The following is an 18,738-nucleotide window of genomic DNA, read 5'->3' on the forward strand; positions in this document are numbered from 1 at the left end:
CTGGCTACAGGTTGCCTGTTCATTTCTAGGTTCCTGGCTATTTGTTGGACTGCTGAATACTTACCTGATCCTGTTCCCTGACCATCCTTTTGCCTGCTCCTCCTGTACTGCGCATCCGTCTTGGTATTGTGACCTCGGCTCCCACCTGACTACTCTCTTAGGACTCCTCTTGTACTTCTCTGCTCTCCTGGTATTTGACCCCGGCTTCTCCTGACCATTCTTTGCTTAATCCTTTGTACTGCGTAGCTCTCTTGGTTCTGACCCGGTCCGTTCATGTTCCGTATTTTGTCTTGTCTGTCTTCCCTGCACATATCCTAAGTTAGGGACTGTCGTCCAGTTGTCCCCTGTCATCAGGACTCGTGAGGCAAGTAGGCAGGGCCAGGGGTGAGGGTGGAGCGCAGTGGTCACTATCCTTTCCCCTGTGTGTGTGTGGACGTGACCGTTACAGGTTAACAGGAGAAAAAGCACCCAACATGCTGCTTGGGCACAAAGTAGACATCAGAAGGGAAGGAGTGCCATTTGGCTTTTAAAACTTAGATTTTACTGGAATGGATTTGGGCGCCATGTCGAACTTGCAGAACCCTGAGGTACCACTACAATTGAAACCCCAAGAAGTAACCATATTTTTGAAATTGCACCCCCAAGGAGGGATTGTTTTGACCCCACAGGTGTTTCACCTGAAAAATTCAATGTTTTCCAATATTACGTTGCTTTAGCCCTGAGTGTTTCATTTTTGCAAACATTAAAAGAAGAAAAAGCATCACATATTTTGTTACTCAATTTTCTTTAATTAAACAAATGTGGTCATAAACTGCTGTTTGGGGACACAGCAGCATTCAGAAGGGAATGAGTGGCATCTGGACTTTGTAACATGGAATTTGCTGAAATGGTTTTTAAGATCCATAATTCTTTTTGTGTTTTGTTGACTGAGTGATGTGGGGGGGGGGTTGCCAGAGATGTGGTAGTTCCTATTGGTACCGTTTTTGGGTACATTTGGCTTTTTTGAACACTTTTTTTATTTGATTTTTGGGAGGTGATGTGGGCAAAAATTGCAATTCTGTCAGTGTTTTTTGTATTTACTATTTATTGGGTTCCCCATATGATATACAGTGGATATAAAAAGTCTACACACCCCTGTTAAAATGTCAGGTTTCTGTGATGTAAAAAAAATGAGACAAAGATAAATCATTTCAGAATTTTTTCCACCTTTAATGCGACCTAGAAACTGTACAACTCAATTGAAAAACAAACTGCATCAGCATGGCACATTTTGACTTGGCAAGATTTGTCCACTCTTCTTTGCAAAAGCACTCCAAATCTGTCAGATTGCAAGGGCATCTTCTGTGCACAGCCCTCTTCAGATCACCCCACAGATTTTCAATCGGATTCAGGTCTGGGCTCTCGCTGGGCCATTCCAGAACTTTAATCTTCTTCTGGTGAAGCCATTCCTTTGTTAATTTGGATGTATGCTTTTGGTCGTTGTCATGCTGAAAGATTAAGTTCCTCTTCATGTTCAGCTTTCTAGCAGAAGCCTGAAGGTTTTGTGCCAATATTGACTGGTATTTGGAACTGTTCATAATTCCCTCTAGCTTAACTAAGACCCCAGTTCCAGCTGAAGAAAAACAGCCCCAAAGCATGATGCTGCCACCATCATGCTTCACTGTGGGTATGGTGTTCTTTTGGTGATGTGCAGTGTTGTTTTTACGCCAAACATATCTTTTGGAATTATGGCCAAAAAGTTCAACCTTGGTTTCATCAGACCATAACACCTTTTCCCACATGCTTTTGGGAGACTTCAGATGTGTTTTTGCAAAATGTAGCCTGGCTGGGATGTTTTTCTTCGTAAGAAAAGGCTTTCGTCTTGCCACTCTACCCCATAGCCCAGACATATGAAGAATATGGGAGAGTGTTGTCACATGTACCACACAGCCAGTACTTGCCAGATATTCCTGCAGCTCCTTTAATGTTGCTGTAGGCCTCTTAGTAGCCTCCCAGACCAGTTTTATTCTTGTCTTTTCATCACTTGATGATGACTGTCTTCACTGTGTTCCATGGTATATCTAATGCTTTGGAGATTCTTTTGTACCTTTCTCCTGACCGATACCTTTTAACAATGAGATCCCTCTGATGCTTTGGAAGCTGTCTGTGGACCAAGGATTTTGCTGTGGGATGTGAGTAAGAAAATTTCAGGAAAGACCAACTAGAGCAGCTGAACTTTATTTGGGGTTAATTAGAGGCACTTTAAATGATGGCAGGTGTATGCTGACTCCTATTTAACATGATTTTGAATGTGATTGCTTAATTCTGAACACAGCTACATCCCCACTTATAAGAGGGTGTGCACACTTATGCAACCACATTATTTTAGTTTTTTTTGTTTTCTTCCCTCCAATTTTTCTTCCCTCCAAATTTTCAATTGAGTTGTACAGTTTATAGGTCACATTAAAGGTGGAAAAAGTTCTGAAATGATTTATCTTTGTCTCATTTTTTTACATCACAGAAATCTGACATTTTAGTGGTGTGTAGACTTTTTATATTCACTGTATATGATAACTTCATTCTGTAGGTTTATATGATTATGATGATACCAGATTTTTATACATTTATTATGTTTTACTACTTTTATATAATAAACTCCTTTTTTTAAAATAAAAATTTGTTGTATTTTGCATCCCCATATTCTAACATCCATGGCATTTTAATTTTTTCGGTCAATGTACTTGTGAGAGGGCTTGTTTTTTGCGGGCGGGCTGTAAATATCACTTTTTGATCGCTTTTTGTTTTATTTTTTTTTAGGGTAAGTTGGGCAAAAATTGTTATTCTTTTAGAGGTTTTTATTTTTAATTTTTATGGAGTTCCCCAAACAGTATACAGTACAGACCAAAAGTTTGGACACACCTTCTCATTCAAAGAGTTTTCTTTATTTTCATGACTATGAAGGCATCAAAACTATGAATTAACACATGTGGAATTATATACATAACAAACAAGTGTGAAACAACTGAAAATATGTCATATTCTAGGTTCTTCAAAGTAGTCACCTTTTGCTTTGATTACTGCTTTGCACACTTTTGGCGTTCTCTTGATGAGCTTCAAGAGGTAGTCCCCTGAAATGGTCTTCCAACAGTCTTGAAGGAGTTCCCAGAGATGCTTAGCACTTGTTGGCCCTTTTGCCTTAACTCTGCGGTCCAGCTCACCCCAAACCATCTCGATTGGGTTCAGGTCCGGTGACTGTGGAGGCCAGGTCATCTGGCGCAGCACCCCATCACTCTCCTTCATGGTCAAATAGCCCTTACTTTCAAAGTTTTCCCAATTTTTCGGCTGACTGAAATGATGGCCACTCGTTTTTCTTTACTTAGCTGCTTTTTTCTTGCCATAATACAAATTCTAACAGTCTATTCAGTAGGACTATCAGCTGTGTATCCACCTGACTTCTCCTCAACGCCACTGATGGTCCCCACCCCATTTATAAGGCAAGAAATCCCACTTATTAAACCTGACAGGGCACACCTGTGAAGTGAAAACCATTTCAGGGGACTACCTCTTGAAGCTCATTAAGAGAATGCCAAAAGTGTGCAAAGCAATAATCAAAGCAAAAGGTGGCTACTTTGAAGAACCTAGAATATGACATATTTTCAGTTGTTTCACACTTGTTTGTTATGTATATAATTCCACATGTGTTAATTCATAGTTTTGATGCCTTCATAGTCATGAAAATAAAGAAAACTCTTTGAATGAGAAGGTGTGTCCAAACTTTTGGTCTGTACTGTATATTGTATAACCGTATTCTTCAGTTTGATATGATTATGATGATACCAGATTCATACAGTTTTTTCATGTTTTACTACTTTTGCATCATTTTTATTAAAAAATCTGTTATATTTTGTATCTTCATATACTAACATCCGTAATCGTTTTATTTTTCCTGTCAACGTAGTTGTGTGAAGCCTTGTTTTTTGCAGGATGGGGCTGTAGTTTTTATTGGTAACATATTGGGGTACATTTTGATCAGTTTTTATTATTTTTTTTTTGGGGAGATGAGGTTGAAGAAAATATGAATTTTGTCAGTGTTTTTTTAATCTTTTATGGGGTAACTTTATTGTGTAGGTTGATAAGAATATGGCGATAGCAAATGTATATAGGTTTATTTCATGTTTAACTACTTTTTCATCATAAAATCCTTTTTTTATTAAAAATGTTATTTTCTTAGTATCTCCACATCTAAGACTCAAGACTTTTTAATTTTCCGTCAATATAAGGCCTCTTGCACATGAACGTTGTGTGCCCGTGGCCGTATTGCGGCCCGCATACGGCCGGTCTGCAATACACGGCCACAGGCCCGTGTGCACTCTGCATCACGGATGCGGACCCATCCAATCATGGAGATGCGGAACGGAAGCCTAAGGCCTCTTGCACACAAACCAGTCTATTATTTGTAGTAAATTTCTAAGATAACATGTTTTGGGGTTAAAATGTCATTTAGGCTACATTCACACGAACGTATGAATGAGTCACCATCTGTTCCTTGATTTTGTGGAACGGGTGCGGACCTATTAATTTCCATGGGACTGCAAAATATGCAGACAGCACACCGTGTGCTGTCCGCATCTGTTGCTCCATGCCGTGGCCCCACAAAAAAAATAGAACATATCCTATTCTTGTCCACAATTGCGGACAAGAAAAGGCATTTTCTATGATAGACGCGGCATGTGCGGTCCGCAAATGGCGGAATGCACATAGGCCGGTATCCGTGTTTTGGAGATTCGCAATTTGCGGATCCGCAAAACACCACGTTGTTGTGAATGTAGCCTTAGAGTTATAAATTATTGCAAAATCAATATGTTAGTATTTGTGTTTTTAGTTCAATTACATTGCCTCTATTTTTATATTCAAATGTTAAAAATAATAATGAAAACACATGAATATGAGCCTTAGGCATCATGCACACGACCATATTTTTGGTCCAATCCGCAAAAATACAGACAGCACACCATGTACTGTGCACATCCTTATGTCTGTGCCATAGTCCCACAAAAAAAAAAAACAGAACATGTCCTATAATTGTCTGTTTTACGGACAAGGATAGCACATTTCTATTGAAGGGAAAAAGAAAATGGCAGCAGCATGCAGCTGGTATCTGTTTTGCAGATCAGCTGTTTGCGGACCGCAAAACACATACAGGTGAAACTCGAAAAATTAGAATATCGTGGAAAAGTCCATTTATTTCAGTAATGCAAATTAAAATTAGAATTTTGTGAAAAGTTTCAATATTCTAGGCTCAAAGTGTCACACTGTAGTCAGCTAATTAATCCATACCCCCTGAGCAAAGGGTACCTCAAAATTGTGACTTTGAGTTTCATAGGCTGTAAGCCATAATCATCCAAATCATACCAACTAAAGGCTGGAAATATCTCACTTTGCATATAATGAGTCTATCTCATATGTTAGTTTCACCTTTGCACGATATTCAAATTTTTCGAGTTTCACCTGTATGTTCGTGTGCATGAGGATTAAGGGCAATTTTACTAAATCACAATATAGGAAGATGTCTACTAGTGTATGAAGATGTATAGCCGACCTAGTATGGCTGAGGAGCATCAGCAATGAGCAGGAACATATGCTGACATTCAGTTTTGTCACAAATTGGTGCCATTATTAATGTCTGCATGGATTTGCAGGTAAAATTGCTGGTTGCACTGACAATTTCTTGCCTGGGCCACTGTTCCAATTAGCCAAGTAAGGACTCAAGCTGTGCCGCCGAAGTGTAGTGGCACCTACGCTGTTGCTGTTTCAAAGCCGAACCAGATTTTCTGCCCCTGCTCTGCTAATTGTCAGTTGAGAAAAAGAATATCCCACGGCGCAAGAACCACCCAGTAGTTGGAATAGAATGATGGTTCTTTTTTATTAAGCAAGCGGTACAACGCGTTTCGGGGATATACCCCTTCTTCAGGTACAAATGACTTGCATCAAATGAACCCTCATTCTATTCCAACTACTGGGTGGTTCTTGCGCCGTGGGATATTCTTTTTCTCTATTGAACTACTGGCTTTCTGAGGGATTCCAGGCATCCCTGAACAGAAGCACTCATCCCGGGCTGCATACCATCCGCCGTGAGGGGCTTATGTCAACCTGACATACGTCTACATTAGAGTTGTGCATAATTTAGTACAACTCTACCAGGTAAGCCTCCATTTTTTGGAGATACTACTTATTACCTATCTAAAACGTTATTACCCTATGGTGCGCCATTTTTTTTTGTTCTACAGCTGAACGAAGCCTGCTTTTATTACTGCTAATTGTCAGGGCAGGGCTAAATGTCTAGCTGTTAATCTTGCAGAAGGTGAGCACCCACTGGTTAAAATGTCCCTGCTCATGAGAGACAAATCAAATTATTAGAATTGATTTGCTCATCTATAGCAGTAATCCCTATACACAGGGCACGACTATTACATGTAAATGCAGCAGCACAAGTGGGCAATGAGGAGGAATGAACAGTTTCTTCCCGATTATTGCCCTGTGCATTAGTCCATGTAAATGGCCAAAAAATTAAATACGTCACTGGCACAAGGCTCGTATACCTTGGGCTTATGGAAAGAACGAACAGGTCTGTTTCTACATATTTGATTCCGTGGAACAGCACTGTCTGATTTATATCTGTTTATCCTTGCTTGTAGCTGGCTAGTTATTTTAAGTATAAGGGATGAGAGGGTCTGCGTTTTGTTTAACATTTCTTGATAACACTTGCCTTAAATAGTCATTGGAAGCTCTGCTGAGAGTGGAAAGAGATCTGGGACGTGTTGGTGTCTTAAAAGTGTGTGAGTAACTGAGAACATATGGACAGACTCAAGAAGGCCAGTAATGGGTGCTGTTGTTGATATTTGAATAGATATGACTAATACATTAATAGAAAAATACATTTTATATAATATTACATAGTAAATTCCTGCATAGCTGGAATATAAGGCACAAAAACATTTTCTGACAGGCAAGATGGGCTGTCTAAATGAAGCATTATTTATCAAAACCATTTTCTTCCATTAGTACTGTAAGATGTGAGTAAAAGTTGACAATTACATTTATTTCATGTAGTGCGCTTAGCTTCATCTTAGGCTAACCCTCAAGCTTCATGCAAAAACTGACTGAAAAAAACTTTCTGTGTTAGGTCGGTCATACATATCATAGCTGTCAGGTGAAAAGTTCACACCCCAAGAACAAAAAGACTAGGGAGTTGAAATCTAACTGATTGATCTTTATTTCCCCTGAAACCTGCCATCAGTGAGAGAGCCAGGGAGCCCCTATACCATATACACCATAGATCTTTGCCCTGTGCCATAAAAATCTGCATGATCCTTTATCCCTCAACATCTTACAATGGTGGAAAGATGGGGAGGCCCACATTAGATGGTTGGTGAGCCTCCGACACTAGGTCCGGTGTCTAATGCTCCTGGGCCGACTCTTCCTCTCCCTGTGCCGAGATCATCATCATCCGTTGATGAGGGGACACGTGACCGCTGCAGCAGTGACCTGCTTCCCTTGCATCACGTTACCAGTTGTGGCACAAGAAGAGTAGGTCATGTGTTCCCTGGTCGATAGATGTTGATCTCAGCGTGGCAGGGAGGGGAAGAGCCGTCCCGGGAGCATTAGACACCGAACCCAGTGTCAGAGACCAGTTAAGTATGATTTCCACTGTGGGTTGGCCACTCTAGGAGGTCTGTTTGACTCTTGGATAACCCCTTTAATCTAACGTACAGTTGCAAGAAAAAGTATGTGAACCCTTTGGAATTATATGGATTTCTGCACAAATTGGTTGAACCTTCTTTGGCAGCAATAACTTCAATCAAACGTTTCCTGTAGTTGCAGATCAGACGTGCACAACGGTCAGGAGTAATTCTTGACCATTCCTCTTTACAGAACTGTTTCAGTTCAGCAATATTCTTGGGATGTCTGGTGTGACTCTGACTGGGCCACTCCAGAAGGCGTATTTTCTTCTGTTTAAGCCATTCTGTTGTTGATTTACTTCTATGCTTTGGGTCGTTGTCCTGTTGCAACACCCATCTTCTGTTGAGCTTCAGCTGGTGGAAAAATGGCCTTAAGTTCTCCTGCAAAATGTCTTGATAAACTTGGGAATTCATTTTTCCTTCGATGATAGCAATCCGTCCAGGCCCTGATGCAGCAAAGCAGCCCCAAACCATGATGCCCCCACCACCATACTTCACAGTTGGGATGAGGTTTTGATGTTGGTGTGCTGTGCCTCTTTTTCTCCACACATAGTGTTGTGTGTTTCTTCCAAACAACTCAACTTTGGTTTCATCTGTCCACAGAATATTTTGCCAGTACTGCTGTGGAACATCCAGGTGCTTGTGTGCAAACTGTAAATGTGCAGCAATGTTTTTTTTGGACAGCAGTGGCTTCCTCTGTGGTATCCTCCCATGAAATCCATTCTTGTTTAGTGTTTTACGTATCGTAGATTCGCTAACAGGGATGTTAGCATATTCCAGAGACTTTTGTAAGTCTTTAGCTGACACTCTAGGATTCTTCTTCACCTCATTGAGCAGTCTGCGCTGTGCTCTTGCAGTCATCTTTACAGGACAGCCACTCCTAGGGAGAGTAGCAGCAGTGCTGAACTTTCTTCATTTATAGACAATTTGTCTTACCGTGGACTGATAAACAGCAAGGCTTTTGGAGATACTTTTATAACCCTTTCCAGCTTTATGCAAGTCAACAATTCTTAATCGTAGGTCTTCTGAAGGCTCTTTTGTGTGAGGCATCATTCACATCAGGCAATGCTTCTTGTGAAAATAAAACCCAGAACTGGTGTGTGTTTTTTATAGGGCAGGACAGCTGTAACCAACACCTCCAATCTCATCTCATTGATTAGACTCCAGTTCGCTGACACCTTACTCCAATTAGCTCTTGGAGATGTCATTAGTCTAGGGGTTCACATACTTTTTCCACCTGTACTGTGAATGTTTGCATGGTGTGTTCAATAAAAAACATGGTAGCATTTAATTCTTTGTGTGTTATTAGTTTAAGCAGACTATGATTGTCTATTGTTGTGACTTAGATGAAGATCAAATCACATTTTATGACCAATTTGTGCAGAAATCCATATGATTCCAAAGGGTTCACATAATTTTTCTTGCAACTGTATATGACCAGCTTAAAAGAGCACCATCAGCTCTGTTTAGAAACACAACTAAGCTCCTTCTTTCATTTCTGTTGAAAGAATGATTTCACTGTAGAACAGGACTTGCAAATGTAAGATGATTTTAATCAATGTTAGTGGTAGTTTGTCTACTTTGGACAGTTCCACTTTTGTTAGGAGGGTCCCTGAATGATAAACAGATCACAGAGGGTACTGCTGAAGCAGCTGGTAATTTATTGAAGAACCTACCTGGCAGCAGGTATTATTGTGGTGCCTGGATATTGCTCATATGCTTATATCTTAAAGCACAGATTTTTTTTTGTTAAAGTTTACTTTTTTCTGGAAAAACTGATTACACATAAGAACAATTTTGCGCCTATGGGAGTACCTGTACATTAACAGGTATTCCATAATAATTGGGCAAAAGAACCAGCATTCTTCAACAAGTCAAGGTAAATTATATACCAAATTATATACCATACACACAGGTTATATTTTTAATCATTCAAGATACATTCCCTTGGTCCCTTGCCTGTTGGAGGAACAACGATGAAACGAACAATAAACTAAAGATGATGCATTTTCAAAAGAAGTTCAGTCTGCTATGATGACATAAATGGGGTTTAGGCAAAATACTAGGAAGAAAGGGATGCAAATGAGCTCTTAACAAGCTCTGCCTCTAATGCCACCAGATGTAAAGCAGCTATCCTATAAGTCAATGTTCGACCCTTTAAATAGGTCTTGAGGCATGACTCAGATATTAAATAAGCCAGCACCTCATTTGCAGACAGCTGTTTCAGGGTGATTGTCCCTCATCAGTGCAGAGCAGAGAGTATTGACTTAACTGGGTGAGAGGCCTAATTCAGGATTTGCGGGGATACTATCTCTCCTTGGGGAGAGAGCACCTTAATCGGCATGCAGAGACTTATGGGCTATACATGCTCCTCTGGAATTCTGGGAAGAAAGGGAAGCAAATGAGCTCTTAACAAGCTCTGCCTCTAATGCCTCAAGATGTAAGGCAGCAATCCTATAAGTCAATGTTTGACCCTTTAAATAGGTTTTGAGGCATAACTCAGATATTAAATAAGCCAGCACCTCTTCTGCAGACAGCTGTTTTGGGGTGATTGCCCTTCATCAGTGCAGAGCAGAGAGTACTGGCTTAACTGTGTGAGAGGCCTAAGTCAGGATTTGGGGGAGGTAATCTCCTTGGGGAGACAGTACTAGACAAAGTCTAGACTTAAGCAGTTGCCTGCTCTTAAAAAGAAAAGTATACAGGTCCACTTCAACAAATATTAGGAGGTTGTTTATTCACAAATTGTATTACACATGACTCTACTGGAAACCGGGTCTTGGTTTAACTAGATGCAGCCAAGGCCTTTGATTTTGTGGAGTGGAAGTTCCTTTGGGCCTCTATGCGTGCATTTGGTTTTGGTCCCAATTTTATAGTTTGGATTCCACTACTATATACTACCAAAGGCCAGAGTACTCACAAATGGACAGCTATCAATCTCTTTTTTCATTGGCTTGAGGCACTCGTCATGGTTAACCGTTATCCTCTACCTTATTTTCCTTAGCTATTGAGGCCCTGGTGTCATGGTCCCTCCCATGACAGAGGTGAGAAGATCAGAGAGACTGGCGGCATGTGAGGGTATCTGACAGTCTCTCTGTTTTTTCCTTTTAGTGTTGTGTTTGGTAATGACCACACCCCTTGTCAGGTGCAGCTTGGAGTCATTACTGAGGCCCTATTTAGGTCTGCCTCACACTGCTTACCATGCGGTTGATATTTCTTGCTGGAGTTGGTTGAGCTGGTGTGTTGTTCCTTTGGATCTCCTGCTCCTTCTATTCTGCTTTAAGCTAAGTGCATTTTGTCTTGCATTTTGTTGTTTGCTTGTGTGTGTTGTTGTCTAGGCTTTAGGGAGATGCTGGTTCCTTCATCTGGGAAGGAACCAATAGTCTCATTCCCTGCCATCATTCTTAGGGCCTTCCAGGGTCTTCAGGGCCTAGGTTCCGGTGTATGAGTATTTCCACCTTCAGGGTCTACTCATACTGGCAGGAGTCAGGGAGAGGTCTAAGGATTCCTAGGAGTCACATCCCTCTCCCTTAGTTTTGAGGCCTAGACTCTGGTCTATTTGATCTGTGTGTCATTTGGTGTTATCCACTCCCCATTACTCGTGACATTATCAACCTCCCAAAAAAAGTAATTTTGTTTGTGCAGTGATGGATACTGTTTCTGCGCTGGTCGATCGTATTCAGGGATTGTCTTTGGAGGATGCTGACCTCAGCAATGCCGTCTCACAGTTTCAGAGACCACAGGCGGCGGCTTCCAGCAGCGGGAACCAGGCCTGCCCGGAAGCTAAGGTCGCTCTCCTGGATAGGTTTTTTGGGGGAAGTGACAACTTTGTTTGGTTCAGGGAGTCATGCAAACTATATTTTAGACTACGTCCTAACTCTTCTGGGGACGAGAGTCAAAGAGCGGGGATTATTATTTTGTTGCTGAAAGGTGACTCTTAGTCTTGGGCTTTTGAGTTGCCGACCGGATCACAATCCCTCCGGTCGGTAGATAAATTTTTTAGAGCTCTGGGGCTTATCTACGATGACCCAGATAGGGTCTCCCTGGCCGAGACTAAGTTGCATAGTTACGGCAGGGAGAGCAATCTGCAGAGTCCTATTGCTCTGAATTTAGGAGGTGGGCAACTGATACTGAGTGGAATGACCCAGCCCTCCGTAGTCAATTCTGTCAAAGGTTATCCGAGAACCTCAAGGACTCATTGGCATTTCACGAATATCCAGAGTCATTGGAGGTGGCCATGTCTCTAGCTGTACTTATTGATAGACGCTTGAGGGAGAGATTTAAGGTTCCTCTTGCTCGGGACGCACTATCATATGGGGAAGTGGCCTCTTTGGGTAGGGAGGCAGTTGAGCTCATGTCTGATGATGAGCCAATGCAGTTAGGGGAAGTCACTCCTGAACCTGGTGATAAAAACGTTAGGGTTAAGAAAACACTCTGCTTTTTCTGTAGTAAAGGTGAAGGTGAAAAAGAGAGAAAGAAAACTAATGTGTTTAGTCCTCTTCTCACTCTTGGTGGTGTGGGTGGGGAATCTGAGAATGTACTTATGTCATTTACCGGTAGTAAACGATTTATCCTGCCTGCCAAGGTGGCACTAGACTCCAATACTGTGGGAATCAAAGTATTTATTGACAGTGGGGCAGGGGTTAACCTAGTGGATGGTCAATTTGTCCGTATTAGACAAAAATATTTCAGTGTTTGCGATTGATTTCGCTCCACTCCCACAAAAGTATTTGTCACAAATTGTGCAGGACGTTCGCCTAAAGGTGGGAGATTCTCATAAAGAATCCATTTTTTGTTTTGTGCTGGAAGGTCTGCCTGCACCTCTGGTGCTAGGTTTACCGTGGTTATCCAAACATAATCCTACCATCGATTGGCAAGCGAGACAGATTCTTGATTGGAGTGATTTTTGCATAGACAACTGTCTTTGCACTTCGCTTTCTGTTGTAACCACTAAAATTGTACCCTCTTTTATTTTGGATTTTTCGGATGTATTCTCTGAAAGTGGAGACTAGGAGTTACCTCCACGTCTGGACTATGATTGCCCTGTCAACCTTATTCCCGGAGCTAGATTGCCCAAGTCTCGGTTGTATAATCTTTCTGAACCCGAAAGAGTAGTCATGCGAGAATATATCACTGAGAGCTTGACAAAAAGTCATATTAGACCAGGGGTACTCAACTAGTTTTATTAAAGGTCCACATACCTGGGTCTGCAGTCAGGTGAAGGTCCGAGCTGAACGCCAACAGTAAAGATGCCATGCGATCATGTGATCCATGCGCGTGGGGCGCTCTGAAGTTATAGTGGAGCGGCCCGGGTAAGTCCCAGAATTAGTAATGGCCACATTAGTGGCCAGTAAGAATAATGCCCCCAGTAAGAATAATGTCCCCATTAGTGCCCCCAGTAAGAGTAATGCCCCCATTAGTGCCCCCCTTCTCTGCTTTTGTAAAAAAATAAAATAAATTAGCATTCACCTGGCTGCGGTGAGCATTCGCTGCTGACTGCAAGCTCAGGACCGGTGCTCCAACGTGATGACGTCTTGTAGGTCCTGTCCTGAGCTTCTAGTCAGCAGGGAGTGTTCTCCACAGCGTGAGCAAATGAAGGTGGAGGTACCATAATTTAATTTATTTTTTACTAGCACAAGTAGCGGTGGAGGTAAAGGCTGTACTAATGGGCGTTCCATGATGGAAGCGCTCATTAGTAAGGGTACTTTCACACTTGCAGCAGGACGGATCCGACAGGCTGCTCACCCTGTCAGATCCATCTTGCCACTACTTCGCCGTGCCGCTGCTCTGTGCCCATCGACTATAATGGGGATGGGGGCAGAGCTACGGCGCAGCACGGTGAGAGGCCGCCAGAGTAAAAGTGCTACATGTTACTGACTTTTTCGTCTGGCGGCTTCACGCCGTGCACTGCCATGCTGGCTGTAGCTCCACTCCCGCTATAGTCATAGGGGAGTGGCAGTCCGGCGAAATAGCGGCAGGACTGATCTGACACGGTGAACAGCCTGTCGGATCCGTCCTGCCGCAAGTGTGAAAGTACCTTAACAGTCCTTACAGGAAAATTCTGGCACTGGCAAGGGAACTAAAATACCAGCCTTGCTGGTGAACTACTGGCCGGGTGGCAACCCAAGCCACAGAACAGACATATGATAGTTTTGTTCCGCATCCAATTCCCATTATTGGGGGATTGGATGCGGACCCCTTAATTACAATGGGGCCACAAGAGATGCAGACAGCACACTGTGTGCTGTCTGCATCTTTTTCCGCTCCATTGAAACGAAGGGGTCCGCATCCAATGCCCCAATAATGGGAATTGGATGCGGAACAAAACTATCATGGTTTGATGGGGCTTTATCACTTTATTTAATCAGGTTACCTAAAGAAGATGGCCCAGGAGAGATGGGAACACGACACTGACTGGAGTCCTTTCCTGCAGTCCTTTCCTGCAGTCAGTGATGTGTTCCCGCCTCTCTGTAGCCCTCTCCACGCCCCCCTTCCTTCCCAAATGTTACATTTATTTCATTGGTGGCAGTGGTGATGTCCCTCCCCTCTCCAGCAGCACGTAAGTGTCCTTTGGAGCTTGAAGCTCCCTTACGTGCTGCCGCTGCTGCAGGGGAGGAGGGACCTGTGAGCGCACTGAGGGAGAAAGCTCCCTCCACGTGCAGGTGCCGGATGAAAGCGCTGGTGCCTGCATGTGGAGGGAGCCCTGTCTCACTGGGGTAGGAAGAAGTGCGCCGGTAAGCTCCTCCTCCTGCACGGTACAGTGTGCAGGAGAGGAGGAGCGCTCTGAAGGAAGGCCGGGGTCCGGACAACTGGCGGCCGCGGACCGTATTTGGACCGCGGTACGCCAGTTGAGTACCCCTGTATTAGACCATCCAAATCACCATTGGCTGCAGGGTTCTTCTTTGTAAAAAAAAAAGGACGGAACCCTTAGGCCATGTTTGGACTTCCGTGAGCTTAATCGCATTACAGTCCGTGATCCCTATCCCCTTCCTTTGATCCCAGATTTGTTCAATCAGATTGTCGGTGCCAAGGTGTTCTCTGGTAAGGATCTGGTAAGGATCAAGGAGGGGGACGAATGAAAGGCGGCCTTTAATACCCCTGAAGGCCATTTTGAGAATTTGGTCATGCCTTTTGGTTGACCAATGCTCCTGCTGTTTTTCAACATTTCATCAATGACATCTTTCATCATCTGGTAGGCAGGTTTGTGGTGGTGCATCTGGATTAGAGATGGCCTTGCAGTTTGCCCAGCAGTCATTTTGTGGAGAACTTTGCTCATTCACGGTTCGCCAAACAGGCGAACATATGGCGATGTCCGCAGACGCCATATTCTTTTGCATTGTGCTGAACTTTGACCCATGACACATCTATCAGGTGGGAAAGGACAGCCAATTGAGATGTTTCAGCACATGGACACACCCCCTACCCTATAAATAAAACCGATCTGGCCACCTTTTTACATTCAGTCTTTTGCCAGTGTAGGGATAGGTTGCTGTGTGGAGCAGGGACAGACTGTTAGAGACACCAAACGCTAGCTAATAGGGCCACAAAAGTCCTTTTAAGGACTTGTATAGGTGTGCTATCGATAGGTGTGACATACTGAGGGGTGTGATATACTATTAATATACTTTCCAACATAGAAAGTATATTATAGTGCATTTGTATTGTGCAGCAGTTGTGTGCGGTTCTGCTGCGATACCGCAGCTATACAGAGGGACAAACGCTATTGGAACAACTAATTTCAACTGGTGTGATATACCAGTTGCCCCCCCAAAAAACTGATTGAGGCCGGGGTATGATATACCTATAATATACTTTCTATATAGTGCATATGCAGCATTTGTGTGTGGTTTTGCTGACATACTGCAGCTATACAGAGAGACAAACGCTATTGAAACAACTAATTGCAACTGTTGTGATATACCAGTTGCCCCCCCAAAAAACTGATTGAGGCCGGGGTATGATATACCTATAATATACTTTCTATATAGTGCATATGCAGCATTTGTGTGTGGTTTTTCTGACATACTGCAGCTATACAGAGAGACAAACGCTATTGAAACAACTAATTGCAACTGTTGTGATATACCAGTTGCCCCCCAAAAAAACAGATTGAGGCCGGGGTGTGATATACCTATAATATAATTTCTATATAGTGCATTTGTATTGTGCAGCATTTGTGTGTGGTTCTGCTGAGATACCGCAGCTATACAGAGGGACAAACGCTATTGGAATAACTAATTGCAACTGGTGAGATATACCTGTTGTTGCCCCAAAATAAACTGATTTAAGGGGTTTGATATACCTGCTTCCAGCAAATACTCATTAAGGGGTTCTATATACCTGCTTCCACAAATACTGCTCTTCTATATGGACTTTGTCACAGGGTCATTTTGAAAATGACAGGCAGAGGAAGAGGCAGGCCATTCCGCAGGGGTGGTAGGGGTCGGGCAGGTGCACCAGGCCGGAGCCTAAGTGGAAAGTTGGAGAAGGTGCGTGCGATTACGTCAAAGGACGCACCAGAGTTGGTTGAGTGGCTCACTCAGCCTTCCGCTTCTGCACCCTCCTCATCCTCTGTATCAGCACTCTCCTCACTCTCTGCTGTGTGCACCCCCAAAGACACCACCACCACCACTACCATAGCCCCTCCACTCGTGTCAGAGGAATTATTTGCCCATCAATTTCCAGACCTTACCGATGCGCAGCCATTCTTGGCATCAGATGAGGAAGAGGAGGTCGCAACTGCCGCCACCCAGCGGTCTGACGACAGTACCCAAATCAGCCAAAGGAGGGTGGTCCCCGCTGTTGCTGCCTACTCAGAGATCTCTAATGTCAGTGTTGGTGAAGGTGACGATGATGACGTGTCAATGGATGTCACGTGGGTGGCCACAAGAGAGGAAGAGGAGGGGAGTTCAGAGGGACAGACGGAGCAGCAGATAGGGAGGAGAAGCAGGCAAAACGCGCAGTGCACAGGAGGCAAAAAGCAGATTGCACATGTATATGAAGTGAGCCTTCCACCATGCACGGTCACATTTTGCGCTCCCAGGAAGCCAGCACATGGCTCCGCAGTGTGGACTTTTTTTAATGTGTCAGCTGCTGACAATAGTGTTGCCATCTGCAGCCTGTGCTGTCAACGCATAAGTCACGGTAAGCCCAACACTCACCTAGGGACGACCGCCTTAAGAAGGCACCTGGCCTCCCATCACCGAGCCCAGTGGAAGCAACACCGTCCCATTCGTGCTCCTCCCATTTGTGCTCCACCAGGGCCGATCCTACACGGGGTGCAGTGGGTGCCCCGCACCCCAGCGCTGTCACCCGAAAGGCGCCGAGCGAGCCGCCGGGACTTTTTTTTTTTTGACTTTTTTTTTTTTTTAAGCCGAGCAGCCGAGCCGCCGATTCGCCGAGGAATCTGCGAGCCGAGCGGGATGTCAGTGACGACGTGACGTCAGAGCCCGCGGGGCGCCGCCTCTGCGGCTGGAGATCATATAGCTCCGCTCGGCTCCACCCACCTCTGCCATCTTCAGACAGCGTGGTAGCTAGGAGGCAGAGGAGGGACTGGAGCGAGCGGACAGCGGAGCATTTTAAAGCTGCTGCTGCCTGATTCAGCTGAGCTGATTGAGCCTGCCCAGTGCCTTGAATGCCTTCTGCCTGGTCTGGCTAGACAGACTGAGTGGCGTGCCATCGATCTGATCATCTGCCTGCTGGCTGCTGCAGTGCCTTGCGAAGTGGGTGCTGACTGCACCTGACCTGGCTGGCTTCCCTGGCTGCACCCTGTGTGTAAGTAATACTGTTACTGTGTGCCATTAAATGCAACCATTGTGCCCATCAAACTGCAGCCACTGTGCCCATCAACATGCAGCCACTGTGCCCATCAAAATGCAGCTACTGTGCCCATCAAAATGCAGCTATTGTGCCCATCAAAACACATACTGTGGCCAAAAAAACACAGCCACTGTGCTGTGCCTGTCAAACGCAGCCACTGTGCCCGTCCAAACGCAGCCACTGTGCCCGTCAAACGCAGCCACTGTGCCCGTCAAACGCAGCCACTGTGCCCGTCCAAACGCAGCCACTGTGCCCGTCCAAACGCAGCCACTGTGCCCGTCCAAACGCAGCCACTGTGCCCATCCAAACGCAGCCACTGTGCCCGTCAAAATGCAGCCACTGTGCCCATCAAAATTCAGGTCACAAAGAGGGCCTCTGTTAGAGAGCCCCCCCTCCAGGATCCATTAGACCCCATTGTAGTTGCCTAATATATCCCACCCCTTGACATGTGTCATTGTAATAATATAATCAATGCTATTCACTTCACCTGTCAGTGGTTTTAATGTTGTGGCTGATCAGTGTAGTATACATTTGCTTTTCCCCTTAGATGTCTAGCAAAAAAACAAAGTTATCAGGATGTCAATACAAGCAACGCCGAAAAAGAAAGGAAGAAGCTTTGAAAAAAATTACTTCTTCTATTACAAGCTTCTTACAGCCACAGTCTTCATTAAGCAGTGGTCAAGATTCCCTTTGCACTGATGCATCAACATCAAGCAAAGAGTTAAGGTCCAGGGCCATAGAAACATTGCAAAGGGGAGGAGTTAGTAAGATAACCACGCCCATGTGGGGGCGCCAGAAATATTTCTGCACCCAGGCGCCTGTGACCCTAGGATCGGCCCTGTGCTCCACTCCACCTTTCACCGTGCCGTCATCACGTTCATTTAGCAAAAGGCAGGCTTCCGTGGCCCAAATGTTCAACGTAAAAAGTTGATGACGCCGGATAACTCTCTTGCCCAATGGCTGACCGCTGGCTTGTCCGAAATGCTAGCCCGCCAACTACTGCCATATAAACTGGTGGACTCGGAAGCCTTTAGAATATTGGTGGCCATTGGCACACCGCAATGGAAGGTCCCCGGAAGGAAATATTTCTCCCAAAAGGTCATCCCAGAGCTATATGGCCATGTTCAGCGAATGTATCTCTGTCACACAGTGTCGGTGCCAAAATACATCTGACCACAGACACGTGGTCTCGCAAACACGAGCA

Source organism: Bufo bufo, chromosome 1 (genome assembly GCF_905171765.1).
Source record: "Bufo bufo chromosome 1, aBufBuf1.1, whole genome shotgun sequence".
NCBI lineage: Eukaryota > Metazoa > Chordata > Amphibia > Anura > Bufonidae > Bufo > Bufo bufo.